This window comes from Suricata suricatta, chromosome 8, assembly GCF_006229205.1.
Source record: "Suricata suricatta isolate VVHF042 chromosome 8, meerkat_22Aug2017_6uvM2_HiC, whole genome shotgun sequence".
In the NCBI taxonomy this organism is placed as follows: Eukaryota; Metazoa; Chordata; class Mammalia; order Carnivora; family Herpestidae; genus Suricata; species Suricata suricatta.
In genome coordinates this window covers 60,711,808-60,729,455 of record NC_043707.1, presented here as the reverse complement: position 1 = coordinate 60,729,455, position 17,648 = coordinate 60,711,808, and the positions used below count along the sequence as shown (strand labels likewise).

General features: G+C 37.8%; 1 long non-coding RNA gene across 1 annotated transcript; it reads right to left on the bottom strand.

Annotated features, from left to right (window-relative positions):
* Positions 1 to 8,034: 8,034 nt before the first annotated feature.
* Positions 8,035 to 16,304, bottom strand: LOC115299396. The gene is made up of 3 exons (XR_003912164.1): positions 16,218 to 16,304; positions 9,486 to 9,677; positions 8,035 to 8,290 (listed from the first exon to the last, which is right to left on the bottom strand). It is a non-coding gene; the product is annotated as an uncharacterized LOC115299396 (long non-coding RNA).
* Between the last annotated feature and the right edge of the window lie 1,344 nt (positions 16,305 to 17,648).

Genomic DNA, 17,648 nt, shown 5'->3' with positions numbered 1-17,648 from the left:
TGTGAGAGATCTGTAGGATTATTTCCTCAATGTATTCCATCCAAAAGTGGTACAATTTAATTCCAATTTCCATTTTTTAACCCAATAATCACTGTCTTCTAGCAAAGTGCTTATGATGATTGAAATAACAACACGAAAATGTCACATGCAGTGCAGCAGGAGGGAATTCTGCATCCGGGAAGGTATGGAAATTGACCAACAGGGACATATTTTTTTCTTTTCCTGCCCATAAAAGGCTTTTAGAGAGAGGCAACTGTACATTTTCCTTTCTTCAATTTTCCTGTGCATGCAACTTCATGTTTTAGTTCAATAAGTCTCCTCAGCCTCAACTTTATCACTTTGCACAGAGTAAAACATAAACCAGGAGATTCACCTCTTCTCTCCGTTTCTTTCTCAGTTGTCAAACTCAGTTCTCAGAGAAACTCCAGTACAGCTTTGCCCATAGCTAACCTTATTTCCTTCTTTACATTTGTAACTTAGAAAAAAAGAGTATCACTGCCTCACAGGGTGAAGAAGCAATTCTTTAAATCAGCAGATCAATCTGCAAATATTTACATAATGTCTGCTAGACCCTCAGCACACGTTGGTATCAGAGTTCAGCAATGAGGCAATGACTTTATTCTGGGAGCAAGAAAAATACATAGAGCAAACGTCTTCTCATTTTCCTTTGGTCTCCTGCCTCCTAAATCCTCCCCAGGAGTTGCAGACCTGGCGGAACATCACGGCATATGGCTCCTCAGGAAGGACTGCTATCTGAGAGCCCTAGAACAGAAAACATTTGCCCCCCCCCACACCCTGAAACTGGGAATTTTAAATCAGGATTCTCTATGATTAAACTACAAACACATTTCAAACTGGTAGCACAGAAGAGTCCAACACACCATCTTCTGGCATCAGAGCGCCTTTAAAGAAGAGAATCTGAATAGCTCCTGCAGCTTTTGAAATGCCCTCTGATCTCCACCACCTCTAATGCCTGCTTTCACGTGTACTTCCCTGGGTTCTGGTGGTAACTGACAACGCGGCTTCCTGAGACTTCAAAGCCAAACTTTTCTCTTTGTCTGGTGAAAGGGAATTTAAAGAAGGACAACAATGAAGCAGACATAATGCCAGAAACTGGATCTTGAGGTAAACAAACCTGAAAGACTTTATGCAGAAATAGAAAGTTGCATCATCACAGGAGAGAGCGGACGGGGACACTCAAACTATGTGGCTCCTCCTATGTGCAACTTGTAAGTTTCACAGGCCTGTCATTCAACTTGCAGACTGACACTGATCTTGTAAGAGACACCTTGTTAAAATGTTTCCTCCTTCTGTATCTAAAAAGCAAGAATGAAGAATTCCACTATTCCCAGAAAACAGTCAGTATACTGTATCATTACAGAATCCATCAAGTTATTTTCTTTCTTCATTCATTCACGTATTCAGTAAATGTTTGTCGAGTAATCTTATCTGTGCCAGGGATAGTATTGAAGGCTTTCACATACTTTATTTCATTTAAAAGTATTTTATTCCCATATACAGGTTAAGAAATTGAGACCCAAAGATATTAACTTACTTGTTCCAAGTCACAACTAATAGATGAGGGCTAATTACGAACCCAGGAAGACTGAGAAGAATCTGTAGATAGTCAGCCGGATTAGGGATTTGAAGGATAATCAGTGGTTCCTAATACATCCAAAACGAGAGGGCAGTTTACACTGGTAGGTCAGAAGGCATTGAAATAGAAGAATGCGGATTGAGTTCCAAAAGTACTGAGAAATATGTGTTCAGAGTGAGGAGCGATATGGTAAGATGGGGCACTGCATGTGTGAGTTGGGTTCAGAAAACGAAGGGCCTTGAAAACCACACAAAAAGCCTGACATGCATGATATCAGCACAGGGCCCTATACAGTGCTCCTGAGCATGGGTGGGTGAGGTCAGATTTGCTTTAGGATGATTTTCCAGCACCAGTTTGAAGCTGGAGAAAGGAAGACATGGGAGGCAAAGACTGCTGTGCTTAGAACACCACTGAAATATTTCAGGCAGGAAGTAAAGAAAACCCAAGCACGAGGTTGGGATGTGGAAAGAAGAAGGTGCACCATCAGGGACTGCCACAGAGGCGTCGTCCTCTTCTGAAAGCAGCTGTATCTGTGCAAACTGATGGTCAGTGTAGGTAAGACAGCTAAAGCTCAGGATGCACAAGCACCTGGGTCAGAGAGCCCTGGCTAGTTTCAACGTCTGTGAATTGGGACCAGTGACGCCTGCCTCCCCACACAGTGCACTGGGGGGACTGCCGCCGTTCTCTCAGGGCCTGTTGGTGCATTGTGACCAGCTCCTTCTTGGTTTACACAGGCGTCAATAGTTCTGTTTCCCAGCCGTGCTCAGATAGCTCCTGCTAGTGTTTTTCCCTCTGCCCTCCCCACTTCACCTGTTCCACCTCCTCTCACTAGTTCCCAGATGCCTAGACATGCCTCCTGACTCCATTGCTTTCATCTCTGCAGCTCCTTTCAGCACGTGCAGGTGCAGGGAAGCTGTAGTATATATCCCTGGTTGGCACGAATAGCACCACCTCAGTCCAAGCAAAGAAGTAAATTGGAACTGACACTATCCACTTAGAGTTTTAGGTATTTGTTTCTGGACTCTCAGAGCATTTACTGGGTAAGATCGAATAAAATATATTGTGGGGTTTTTTTTCCATCTTATCTGCAGCCTTTCTTCAAAGGATCTTTTAAACCCTTTGGTAACAACCACCCCATTAATCCTCCCAGCATCTCTGTGATGAAGGAGGAACGTGGTAGCCATTAACAACCCCATTTTACAGAAAAGAATTCTAAAGCAGGTAGAGGTTTAGTGACTTGCCCAGAGTCACCCTGTGAATCAGTCCTCTGGGGGTTAGCAGGGCAGCAGAGTCAATACAAACATTTCTGTTGCCCTCACGAAGTACCCCTGCTTTCCCAAAGGGAAATTAAATTCAAAACTGAGATTTGAAACCTGGGTGTCATGTCACTTGTAATTACATATTCTTTTGTATTCCTTTTTAAAAATGTGTTGTTGAGCTCTAGTTGGTGCACGATGTTACATTAGTTTTGGGTGTACAGCATAGTGAGTCAACCATTTATGTGTTGTGTTGTGTTTACCACAACCGTAACTACCATCTGTCGCCTTACAATGTTCTTACGTTACCATTGGCCATATTCCCTACGCTGTAACTTTCATCTCCTTGGTTTATTCATTCCATAATTGGAAGCCCGTACCTTCCACTCCCCTGAATCCATTTTGCCCATCTCCCCATCCCCACGCCTCTGGCAACCATCAGTTTGTTCTCTGTATATAATTTCCTATTCTTGAGGATGGTGATTTTAAAACTATTGCTCTAGGAAACGTAAGGGTCCACAATAGTGCTACAGAATTTTGGGCAAGTAATAAAATATTTTCTGCCAAACAATGAAGATTTAAACTGCTAGGGAACTCTAACCCTTACCTCATTTATATATGGAAGTTCTCTGTAAGAATTCATTTTTTTTTAAGTTTGAAAATCACTGTGTTGCCCAAAGTAAGCTAGGGTACAATACTTACAAATCAACTCTTTAGTACTGTTACATGCATAAGAATCAGAAGAACTAAAAGATCCAAGCTAATTATATAACAGAAACAGTTTCTTGCTCAAGAGAGGTACAATCCACTATACTCTGAACTAATTTGAGATGGAGGCCTTTTTGTTTTTAACATCTACCCTCGACTTCTGTTAACCAACCAGACACAGAGTTTCCATCCATAGCACATGTCTAAGTGTCTAAGTGTCCATCCAGCACTTTCTGATTTCATATTATACAATAAAAATAACATTTCCAGCTATCAGTCTCACGCTAGATCTGACTAAAGGTATTCAAATAGTTTCCTAAAATCTGGAGATCAGAGAAGTGCTTCAGCTGGTATTTACAAGAGATTTTAGTTCCTAAAATTTGAAGACCCCCCCTTTGACTCTGTTAAGTTTCTTTGCTATTAACTCATGACAGTAAAAAGTATGTTCAAGGAATATCCTCCCCAAATAACACAAAGTCTGCATTCTCCAATCTTCATAGCACCCCCACACTCATACACGCACCAGTAAGACACCCTTCAAACACCATTCCTTCTCTGGAGTGACCCAGTTAATCTAGCTAATTAACTCCTCCTGAGTCTTCAAGCCCCAGCTCAAGTGTGTCCTATGACCAAAACCTTCTCCACTGGCTATTTTTTGTTTGCCCTCCCACATTGACTCATGGTTCTTCTTCTCTTTGATCTGTGGCTCAGAAAACTAACCTGTATCGACTTCATCAATGGATTCATCTGCTCTTTGCCTTCTGCTTGGTGTCAGCCAGCATGAGTACAGGCAGAAGATCAGAGGAAAGGAGGAGAGTGTGGTGAGGGTTTTAGCTCTTCAACCTACTGGCTAGGGTTGGTGAGGGCTGGCTTCATCCCTGAACTAAAGACCACAACTTCTGTTCATTTTTTCCAATCAATTCTTTCAATTCTAGGACCCAGGAGTTTCTGTCTCACTTTACTCTATGACGGCTGGGAGTAGAATGACCTCTAACATATCTCCCTATTTTGTTTCTCTACAATTACCTTTTGGTAAATAGTTACTTTAAAAGCCTTTTCTAGAATTACTCAAATTGAGGGTGCCTGCGGTTTCTTGTTAGGATCCTGACTGGGATACTTTGCCTGACTCCGTTCTCTGAATCAGAGTGGACCTCTGTTTCCACTCCACTTCCACTGCAACTTGTAGACAGGTGGCTCGTACAGTTAGAATGATCTGTTTATAAGTCTGTTTCCTTTCCCAGAGTTTGAAGATCCCCTAGAATCCTTGCAGTGTTTGGCATATTACAGGTACTCAGTTAAAGTCTGTGAAGACATTTTAGCCCCTGCTTATTTCACCAGCCTACCAACATGCTAGCAAGGCTTTTGGAGGAGCAGAGCTTAGTAATACACATGTCACTTCCATTCTGAGCTCTGAGAAAATATATAAAGAGGCTTAATAGTGTCTGTATCTCTGATTTGTCACTAAATTCTCCCAGGACAGATTTACCCCTGTGCTTACCAAGTGTCTGATTGAGAATGAGCACTCAGTAAATGCTTGTGGAGTAGACAAAAGGGTCTCCATTTTATTTCTATGTGAAATCTAAATAGTCAGGAAAGAAATGACATAAATGCTCTTTTGGGTTTTTTTTTCTTCAGCAATTGATATTTTTATTTATACCTTAAATCTGGGAACTAGAGTGCAGTGGCACTGTTGATTACCACATGCTCGAAAGTTAAATCAAAGAAGTCCAGCAGGGATAGCTCAAGTAGTTTCCTGTTCTGTGTAAGATTTGCATATTATTTAATAAACTCAGTAACATTTTTATTAACGTATAGGATTACTACATTTTCTCATAGTTTCTGAGAACTTGGAAATAGAAGGGAATCGTAGCATCTCCTCCAGTCTTTCATATGTTAAATATATTTATTGTACACCTACTCTGTACCTGGCACATTTTTACAGGTTATAATACTGATGAACAGCGTAAACTAAAATCTCTACACTCATGGAGTTTACATGTTAATGAGAGAGACAGACAACAAACCAGAAAAATAAGTAAAATGTATAATGGGTTACTTAGAAATAATTACTAAGGGAAGGACTAGGAAATACCAAGGGGTCACTTTTTTTGAACCAGAGGATCCACCACCGGGAGGTGCCTGCATGGCTCAGTTGGTTGAACCTCTGATTCTTGATTTCAGCTCATGTCTTGGACTCAGGGTTGTGAGTTCAAGCCCCATGTTGTGTTCTGTGCTGGACTCCATGCTGGGTGTAAAGTCTACTAAAAATTAAATAAATAAAAAGTTCCACCATCATACCTTTAATGGAATGAGGCTGGCTGTACCATTCTGTTTATGGTATTAGAACATTTTAATGAAGCCTTAAAAGCTAGCTGGTTGATTGAATTCTTCTAGTTGCTATATCTTTTCATACAGACAAGAAAGTGTCAAGGAAGTGGTAGCCCTTTAGATTAGAAAATAAAATCTTGAGGGGTGTTTGGGTGGCTCAGTCAGTTAAGCATCCAACTCTTGCTTTCAGCTTAGGTCATGATCCCTTGGTTCATGAGATTAAGCTCCACTTGGAGCCTCTCTCTCTGCCTTTCCCCAACTCTTGCTCTCTCTCTCTCTCTCTCTCTCTCTCTCCTCTCTCTCTCTCTCTCTCTAAATAAATAAGTAAACATTAAAAGAAAAAAGAAAATAAACTGTTGAGTTTCACTAGTCCTGATTTCCAAGTATATCTCAAAGACTAGTTTTTGGCTTTGTCTTTCAAATATAGTTCATGCTGGATATATGCGGACCTGTGAAAAAGACAGTATCCTACACTTATTATTTCTTTACCTTTTAAAAAATATGTTCACATATTTTATATTGCCTCTTAATTCTAGAAGTAACTTCAAAATAATTGCATTTCTTTTCTCCAAGTGAGTTCACCAAGTTTCAGATGTTTAGTGAGTAGTTTGTCAGACGTCTGAATTGTAAAGCGAAGAGACGTAAAAATCTGGATATATACCAATGTGTTTGTTTTAAAAATCAGGCTCTCCAGTCAAGTAAAGAACAGGTTGCTGTATCTATTTTCCTGATGGTTTGGGCCTTATGACCAACATGTGACCTTGTCTTTCTATAATGCTAGTTTAATAAGAGCAATTTATAGTCCTATATATCTTCTGATAATTGAGGAAAAGCTGCTTAATAATTTCCTTCAGGCTCATATTAGACATATTACCAAGAAATTAGCACTATGTGTGTGAAAGAGCAAGAGAAAGCTTAAGTTTCTAAAATGTTTTAACTTTAAAAAAAAAACCAAAGCATGTCACCCATCTGTTTTGGAAATAAAGACCAGGACATGCTCATCTCTCTGTATTTAAGTAGGATTATTTACTCATTTGGACACTTGTGCTGCTTTAAAATCTTTAGCATTTTGCTGAAAATTATTTCTCTTTCATGTAAAATCTTAATTCTCTGACTGCAGAGGAATAGAGTCATTCTGAACAAAGAGATGGAGGAACTATTTAATGTTCTGGGATATAATTGTCCCCTGAAAAGTCTCTCTCTCTCTAAACATAGAGCATTCTTTCGTAACCGAAGGCAAAAGCATGGAATCTGGTCCTATGAAATGCCTCGTCCAATGCAGAAGGTAGCTGAAAGCCCACATCCACAATGAAGCAACTGTAGTTAAACCCTTTCCGTGTCCCGGCCAACATCTCATCTCTGTGTTCAGCAGCCCAGGGATTGGGTCACCTCTATAAAATTACAATTTTTAGGACTTCAGGGAACCTAATCAGAAAATGACAGGTAAGTGGGGACTGATCCCCATGTTTTAGGATTTCATAGCTATCCTTATCATTTTAAATACCCAACAATTTGTTGTAGCTTTGGCCTTCTAGATAGGGAGATAAGTGAAAATTTTAATCAGGAAAATAAATGACCATAGACTGCAGGTAATGTCAGAAGGAAGGATGCAGCAGAATGAATAGAAAATGTTAGCAAGGGCTCGAGACCAGAGGCAGGGAGATGGATTACCAAAGATATTTGGCTGGAGATAGCAAAAAACTTTAAGTAGCAAATATCAATTAGCTTTCCTTCTTGTGCAGTGTTAGTGAACGTGGACTGAGGATGATGACCCCACACCACTGGTTCGGTCATCACCTTTGCACAGGTCTAGCATAAGAGGGAGACTATGGCAGCACATTGCTCTATGAGCCACAGAAATGGAGGAAGTCTTAATGAAAACACGTCCCATCTCCAAGCCTGAACACTAAGCTGGTGAACACACTTAAGATCTAAATGTTGGCACCAAGATATGTATGTGGGGAAGACGAGGACAATATGTTCAGTTTTATAAACAACCACTGAATTCACGTGCCTTTTGCTGACTGTGTTACAGTAATTCAATGGTAAGAGAGCCAGAGTTCATATTTCAGACATGTTCGTGAAGACTTGGAAAGGGGAAAGTGCCAAGCAGGGGACACTCCAGTTCTCAGAGGGGACATTACATTATTATGGGTTTTTTAAATTTATTGTATCTGTGTATTTAATTGAATTTGGGAGTCTCATAGACATATATGTCTGCCAAAACGTGCGTTCATTTTCCATCACAAGGTCACCCACCTAACAAATGGCTCTCAGTTATCCATGTGGTGAAAGTGCGGCAACATTCCCTAAATATTTTGAGAAATCCATTCCTCATCTTCATCTTCCCACATCTTACGTCTGTCCATGGGTCGCAAATTTGAGAAATGGCTTCTCTCTGCTGTGGTTAAAGTGGTAAAAAGTAGTAAAAGTGTTAAAGAGTGGTGCACTTTTAAATTTCACATTTGGAATTAAGAAAGGATCATTTGCTATAGACTGGCTTGTGGTAGTACAGAATACAGGTTCTGAATATATAGATCAGCTGCATTACAAAATAAATAAGCTTTTTATTTAAAATGTTGAATAACTACCCAGCATTACAAGCCTTATTCCTAGAGGAAAATGCATTAGAAGTATTCAAATAAAATTTCCAAACACCACATTTATCAGTGTGGAATTGCAGGAAGGTGGAAATTGGTGTCCTGTCTGCTCTATCTGTAAAGTGTTGATAGAAAGGGGTGGTCTAATGGCAGTGGAAAGTACTTTGGAAATTTCACAGGCTTTACCATTTAGGAGCTAAGAGTACCTTGGACTTGATACTCGAGGTCTATGAGCCTTTACTAGAAAAAGTAGATGCTAATAAAAACTCTTGATAAGAGTTTTGTGAGAATTAAATGAGAAATGTATAGAGAGTGCCTTAGCATCCAACATGTACTCAAGAAATGATAATGCTTTTTGTCATAGTATTACCCCTTTTTCATTCTGTTTTGCTGTAACGCCATTTTCAGGACCTCTTCTCTCCAGCTTGATGATACTTTCTAGTTTCTTCCACACCTATCTCTACATCCTTGCTTTCTATCTAGACCTAAAGCAACATTACTTAATGGCTTACCACTGAATTGGATTCTTTCCTAACATCAACTTCCCCCGAAAGGATTTCTTTTTCAAGGAAGCTTTCTATAGGCACCACACCTCCTCTCTGTCAAATTTTGCCATATAATTCACAAACATTATAATTTCATTTAATCTTTCCAATAACCTATGCAAAACTATGTACTGGCAAATCTGAGGCTGGGTGTGATTATATAATGTGTCCACGGTATATAAAAGTCCCTCTATCTGTAATATTATAGCTTTCAGTTAAGGTTAGAGAGAACAGTTTTCCTTTTGGAGTAAGCAGAAGGGGAAATCAAAGCAGAAAAGAAGCCACAGACTCCAAGAAGTGAAAAAAAGAGGAAGAAAAGGAAAAGAACTATGCATAACGTTCACCTAATCCAAATTCCCACCACCCACACAGTAAAGGATGTTCAGGTATTTAAGCATTAATGGCCATGTCTTTGCAAACAAATTTTAGTGTGCGGGGCCCTTTTCTATACCTTGTCGGAGATGCAGTGGCATAAAGCGATAGCTTTGTTCACAGATCGTGTTGGCAAAGCATAGTTTAGTGAAAACTTAGCCGTCAGGGTGTGCAGCCTCGTTTGCTGGCTCAGGTACTGCAGGGGGTCGTGGGCCTTTCACAGAAGGACAGGGCATCCCTCACTCTGCTTTCTGAGCTCCAGCATTCCTGGCTTAAAACAGGAAAAAACAAAAACAAAATAACAAGGTGACATGTCTGTCGCTTCCCGCTGAGACATACCATAAAACACTTCTGTTGCCACTCACACTTGGAGTAATTTCATTTTAGGCCTGGCCCCTCCTCTGAGATTTTCAGGTAAACAGCATGAGACTAGTATATGTGATGTATAGTAGAGCTTTTTACGTCAACATTCTTATTAAATTAAAGCCACAGAAAATAAGCTTAATGTCACACTGATTTTGAGCATCACTGTAAGAGAAAGTTTTTACAAAGGAATCTTAATATCAGGGGAAATCTCAATAATCTACATTTTATCTTCAAAGAGTGGATTTTACAGGAAAACCTCTATGTCCTGAAATATGCGTACAATTCCAGACAGTTTCCTTCAATGGCGCTGTCTACAGGAGTGCATCAAGACTGTGTCTCAAAACCTGTGTTATTTCTGAGGCTGAAGTTTCCTGGCTTGGCAACAATGTAGCATACAGGCTGTTTAGCTTAAGACTATTGATTCTTCCCCTGATTTGGGCACCTTACTGGAACGGCTCCCAATCCAGAAGGGAAGCGAATGAGAATTGAAAAGACACGAAGGAAGGGAGGGAGAGAAAGAGAGATTACTGACAAAACACTGCTTGAAAACCAGTGTTACCAGTCCAATCATTGTCGCTCGATTTAAAATTGCACAATTTAAAATTCATAATAAAGTCTGTCTTAACTGTGAAGTATACAGGTTTTGAAAGATTTTCCTATTGCAAAAATATGATTGCTATGAAATAGATGTTTCTTTTTTCCTACATTTTAACCTTTGAAGGTAGCTTTACTCTGAATTACATGAAGTTGTAGTTATCAGCCACATCCAATTAAAAATGCTAAGCCAGTTTCATCTTGAAAGAGAGACACTGACAATATCTAAATATATATATATGTATATATGATAAATTAGTTATTGTGATAGCTATGGCCTCATTATTGTGCTTATACAACAGTGTCATCTAGTGGACACTGGTCAGGCAAGTTGTAGCCAAGATTCCTGGAGGAGCATATTTAAAATGAGATAGTATTAAATGAAAATATGCTTTGTCTTTTTCAATTTCCTGAAACTGAAGCAATTTAAATAATTACTTCTAATCCAGGCTATCATTTCAATTCCTTTTTTCCAGAATAGTCAAGGAACTGAGAACTTTCTATGCCTACAGAAAGAAAAATAATTTTAAGATAATTTTTCTTTTTTTAAGAAGCCAAGAACAAAAGAAAATAGCTAGATTACAGTAAAAGGTAGATGTCAGTATATATATAGCAATTAAGAAGAGGGATGCTGAAGCTGAAAGATTATCGGGCAGGGTTTCAGCCTTTGAGTCTAAATGAATAGTGGCTATATAAACAGGGCAACAAAACAAAGGCAATATATGGGGTTTCTGTTGTCTAAGTTCCAAAGCTTTGCCATTTCCCTAAAAACTTTTTTGTACATTTAAATAGAAAATATGTCTCTTTTAAAACAGAACTTTTCAAAAGCTCATCATTTAAATAAGAAGCATAAAATGCCATTCATTTTGAGTTAAATTTCTGTTTTATCAAAGCCACTTAGCTTTAATTTTTTCTAAATTAAATCCCGGAAGTACACAACACACACTGTAATACACTCCATAATCTCACTGATTCCCTGCATTTTTTTATTGAAAAATATGGAAAAACTGCATATTCTAAAAAAATGTCCAAAAGTTAGGCTTTTCAGCATTTCATCAACATAAATTTGGAAAGTCGTTTGTTTAAATCACAATACAAGATCATGTGATTTCTTTTTATCAGTTAAGCAGCTATTAGCACGCCCATGGCGGTCCCTTTGCCCGTTGTTTTGAAACCCACTAAGAGTTTTAAAACTTTTTGCTGTTTTAAAGCTTTTTTTTTGTTTCAGAGAAAAAGAAGAAAAAGGGATATCAAAGCTGTTAAGTATAATGTTTCTGTTTTTCAAGTCTCTAATTCTAGTTTCCTATTTCAGTTCCTCTAAATGAATGTTTTACGCCAATTTGATATCTTTGATAGCATAGCATTTTTTGTTTTGAAAACGTTAAAGTGATACAGTGAGAACAAATGATACTAAGTATATCACTCTTTGATTGGACACAATGTATTTTTTCCTTTCTGCTGGGATTAAACGCCTCACCTGATGCAGCGTGCAGCTGACTTACAGAATGCTGGCACAACGCAGTATCAGTATGTTTTACTTGGAAGTTCTTGCCTGAATGCTCCTCTGCATCATTATTAAGAATATATCTAATTGTTAAGGTAATTTGCCAGTTGGAAGTAATGTAAGTGGTTAGCAAAGGTGACTATTTATTTGAAACAGACTATTTTTTCTTAAGTAAATAGGAGAGTCAGCCCTGCCCTAATACTATGTGATTTTTATCTTTCGCTTTTACGCATAAAATGCAAACAAACTAATTAAAAATTTCATTTGTCTCCTGAATGTAATTTTTATTGCTTATTAATTCAAATTAGAAGATTGTTGGTACTTACACTGATGGGTTCATAATTCTCATGTAAAACTCACGAGTTCCCTGTAGTGTAAAACCTGTCCTACATAGAGATGTCCTATTTTAAAATTTATTTGCAGGGTATGTTTATTTGAAATGTTGTTTTAAAATTACAGTACTTGTAAATTAATGTTGTAGAAATGTGCAAATTATTTGGGCCTTTCAGAGAAAGAAAATCTAGAATTTGGATGTCACCAGCAGAAGATAGATTCTTTCCAAGTATGCATAGTTTTTTATTTTGCAGAGTAAGTAAGTACTTTGTACTCACTCAAAATTAAATTTGCAAGTCATAGAACTGAACCGAGAGCTGACAGGCAAGGCCCAGGTTTGGTATTTTCAGCTGAATCTTATCCTATCCATCAATATTTATTGAGTACCTACCAAAGACTATGAAAGGCACGTGGGCAGAATAGAAAATAGGGTATATGTTCTGTGACCTTCCCAAACCTTACAATTCATTTGAAGAAATAAAACATACATAAGTGAGAAGTTAAATGGCAATGCAAGATTTAAATAACAGCTCAACTCGATAATAGACATGTCACAGAGAAGTTTATGCTCATTTATCATATAAGTAGTCCAGGAGTTGAGAAAATTCCCTACCTTCAGAGACAGGAGCTTTTGTGATAAATCCTGAAGAACAGATTACTAATAAAGGTCTTCACAGGGCAAATGTACAATTAAGAGAAAGTAAAAAGAGCCTGTGACTTCACTGTCCATTCCTCCTTTTGTTTTCCATGGGAATTTTAGTAATGAGTAGAAACCAACACTGGAAACCAACTTTTCACTGTAGATGAATGGAATTTGCCTGATTTCTATGAAAGTATTAACTTTCTGAGGAAAGCCAGTCTTAATAACTATCCCTCTTAAGAGTAAGTACTACTCAGCCAATAAGGCGCACAGTTGGTTGGTTTGCATTCCTAAGTGGCAAACTATATCCCTGACACCTTAACAGGATATTGATTACTAAGCAACCAGAAATCTGATGAACTTGAAAGCAATCATCCTGATCTAGTTTTGAGGCATAGACTCCTTGGAAAATCAGATCACTACCATGAACATTTTCTGGAAAAAAGAGACATCCTCATAAAATATTTCCTGCTGCTCAAATTACTTCTTCCTGGTTTTATTTTATTCCTGAAATACTAATACATACCTGGTGATTCTTCTACTACATTTGGATAATGGATAAATAAATTTTAAGAAGTGAACAACTCTAAAAAAAAAGTGAATGACTCTATGTATTATTCTATCTCAATTACCTAACATCATGTAGATTTTTGTATTATTTTTAGAAATTCACCTATTTCTTGAAGATCACATTTTAATTATTTTGTAAAACACTATACAGTATTTTATTAAAAAGCTGACTAATTTTTATATCATTACATCATTGGCTCTTGGTCCAAGATATATATCAGTTATTTTTCTATCTACATTGACCATGACTATTTTGATTCATACAACATACTGATTTGATTTTATAAATAAATTTTCCCAAGTGTAATTGCTGTCATCTAATCTATACTTTCAATCAAATAGTCCATACTATCTTACAGTAAAAGTTACTACATACTTTACCATAAACTTCTGTTTTAGGTTGATATAATAGAAATTAAGAACAGATAATGTATACTTCTGAGAAGGAATAAGGAAATGAAGAAACATCCTCACTACGACTCTGTTTGCATTTTTCTAAGTCAAATTGTGAATTTAGAATCTACAGTTGTTGGAAGACAGAGAGGAGAACATTTAGAAAACCTTACCAGTGGTTGTTGGGATTTATACTTTCAATTCATCATTTATACTTTCAATTCATCCATTCCTTCAATTGTTTATTCAATGAATATGTATTGATTAGTACTAGATCTTTACTAGGGCTACAAGTTTATCTCAAGGAGATGAATATCAAATAAACACATTTGAGTCAATATTTAGACTTAAGTTAACTCAGTGCACTACACTTTGCACAGCAAAGGTAGGGTATAGATAGAGCAAGGATTCTGTCCTCTGTCCCTGCCCCTCTGGAACACCTCAGTCTTGACCTATTTTAATAATGTTGCCATGAGCTCAGATGGTTTCACACTACTGATCATTCCCCAGAGTTCAAACTAAAAACTCTTAAAAATTCATTGGTTCATACTTTTTAAATAACAGTTTTGGTTTCACTTCTTTTTGTAGAAGTAATATTGATATATAAAATTAGAAAATTATAGATGAGTTTAAGAAAAATTTCATGTTGGGAAACCTGGGTGCTCAGTTATTGAGTGTCCAACTTTGGCTCAGGTCATGATCTCATGAGTTTGATCCCCGCATTGACTCTCTGCTGTCGGTGCAGAGCTGGCTTTGGATCCTCTTTCCCCCTCTCTCTCTGCACCTCCCCTGCTCACCTTGCACTCTCTCTGTCTTTCTCAAGAATAAATAAACGTTAAAAAAAATAAAATCCATGTGGATACACTCTAGCAAATGAAAGAAAAATCACTGGGTATATTTTATTTCATTTTTCTGTATTGTACATGTGTATTTTTTCTCTAAAATTGTATAAATATATAGGTTTTTTTCCATAATAGAGACTACACCACAAAGTAAGTTTAATTTTAACACATCCTTCAAATGAACCTAAGAACTAGTGTTTCCATGATTTGAGGCTTAGAGAAAGCAATCCTTCCTGAAGCAATCCTGGGACAGAGTATCCAAAAAGGCACAGAGGAAGCACTTTCTCTTATATGATGAGGGAACATCCATTTCCAAGACTCAAGGGAGAAGAGATTTTTTCACTTTGTGCCATTACGTTAATGTCATCATATTATGTTACTTGAGTGCTTGAGTTCAACTGCTTATGGCTCTTTCCTTATTATGCCCTGGGGACTGGGGACGCTCCTTCTTAGGCCACTATTCCCATCCTGTCCAGCCCTCTCCACCATGACTCTGGGAACATGAGTCCTTTGAAGTTTTGATGTGATTCAGCCTGTTGATTTTTTGAAACCAAAATAAATGCACAGTTATAACCAAATTCTACTGTTCTTGGAACATTATGCAACAATAGTATAGCCTCTGAGCATTCTACTTTGTATGAGAGAGCAGTTTTTCTCCAATACTTGTTAGAATTTCTTAAGAGAATTTTTTTTTAGGGAATTGTTTTGGTTACAGTGAGAGGAAAGATAAACAAATGGCTTCCTGAGCCGATACCGGAGTAAAGACAGGAAGGGCAAACTATTGAAGCAAGTAACCTTAATGGAAAGCATTACCTAATGAGACCCAGTCCGAAGTACTGTGTAAGGCTCTGGGTGATGACACCTAGTAGTTAAGGAGATTAAACTGATTTGGGGGCAGACAACTGTTTAATAGAGTGGGGACCCCTCTATTTCCAAGAAAGAGGATTTGACAAAGGGCATTACTTTTTCATCAAAGCATAAAGAAGGCAGTTCTGAAAAATAGTGTGTATATAATACTCATCCGTTTACATGACTAGTCCCCAACGGCTATTCAGCCTCTCGGGAGACTATTGACCCACCTTGCTTATTATCTCTGTAACCTGGAAAACTTTTTACATGGAGGCTCAACACCGGGCAATCAGTAACCCACAGAAAATTGCTCCCTAGCAAAATTCTTGTAGTATTTTATAACTTCTCATCCATATGTAAGAGTAGTTTTAAAATTCAGCCCCATGATGCACTTTTCTGGTCATCAGTTACTGCTGTAGTTCCTCCAGATTGTAACCCAAGGGTGTTTGCCATCCCGAGCATTGCCAGGCTTTTCTCCTTCAACCCATCTTAAACTAAGAGGCTTCCATGAGAGAGAGGATTACAGAGATCTGTATCTGTCTATGAGATAAACTTATCACAATAATGGAGATGTAATTAGCTTTCTTTCCACCAACCTGAAAGAAATCTATCCTTAAAATCATGCCTTTTTCAGAACCTCAGTAGAGATTCCACACTTTGTATGAAGCCAGATGAGAGATTCCTTTTTTAAGACTCTACTATCACTCCGAGCACACTTACCATCTACTGTGTCCGTAGATATTTGGTTCTGGGTTACCTCCTCTACCAGGTAAGCTTCTGGAATGTCAAGATTATGTCTTCTCCACCTTTGTAACTCTGCAGAATTAGGAATAGATGCTTTTTTATGTAGTCATAATGCATGCATTATGTAAGCAGTATGATTTAAATGTAGCAAACATTCCAGTTCTTAGGAACAGGCAAAAGCTGGGGCACCTGTGTGGCTCAGGTAGTTAAGTGTCTGACTTCAGCTCAGGTCATGATCTCACAGTTTATGGATTCGAGCCCCGTGCCAGGCTCTGTGCTGACAGTTTAGAGCCTGGAGCTTGCTTTGAATTCTGTGTCTCCCTTGCTCTCTGCCCCTTCCCCACTTGTGCTCTGTCTTTCTCTCAAAAATAAAATAAACATTAAAAAAAAACCTTAAAAACAGGCAAAAGTGTATCTATGCTTTTAGAAGTTGGGAAGGTGGTTAATTTCACAAGAAGACTATGAACAGGAGAGGAAATAGGGCTTTGGGGAGCTGATGGTCATGTATTTTTGCCATGGAGCTAGTTGTACAGGTGTGTTCGGTTGAGCCATACACTTATGTGCACTTTTTAATTATATTTCAATAAAGTGAAAATATATATGCCAAGTGCTATAGATAAGACTCACAGTTGTTTTCCTTTTCTCAGTTATACTTTAATGATGATATCTTTCAAAAGAACATGGTAACTTTGGTGGGTGACTGCACAGAGGAGGTATATTTGGTAAATTTTATAATGAAATTATATGCTTATTTAGTTACATAATTAAATCTAACTCAGATGCTCTCCGAGTGTCTATTTTAGTACCCCTGATGAAGAACACGTTCAACTGATTATACATACATATATATAGATATGGGTGTATGCACACACACACATACACACGCACACACACCATATCACTTCAGAATGTTATCACAATTATTATCAGTTGGGTTAATATTTACATTGTAAACTAGTTATTCTGAGTGAAATGTTGATTAGTCAGTAGGTCAAGAAAATTATAATGAAATACTTTAATCTGGCTCCCTTTTGAGAATGTATTCATTCATTTATTCAACAAATATTAATTACACCATGCTGGGAGATAGAGATACACAGATAAGTAAAACATGGCACCTTCCCCAAAATTCAAAGTCTGCTAAGGAAGAAAAGCATGTAAATACGTAATTTCAGTGGGATGTTATTAAGTCTAATAAAATAGGCCTATACAAGGTATTTGTAGTGTAAAGGAATACATTATTTTTATCTAAAGGGCAACCAAAAAGTTTAGTAGAAAATGAGCCTCTCAAACCAGGTGTTGAAATGTAAGAGGGAAAGAATATCAGATGAATTGAAGGTTTGCAGGGAAAGAAGTCATTCCAAGAAGAGATTCCAAACAAAAGCACATTCCAAGCGTATTCCAAAC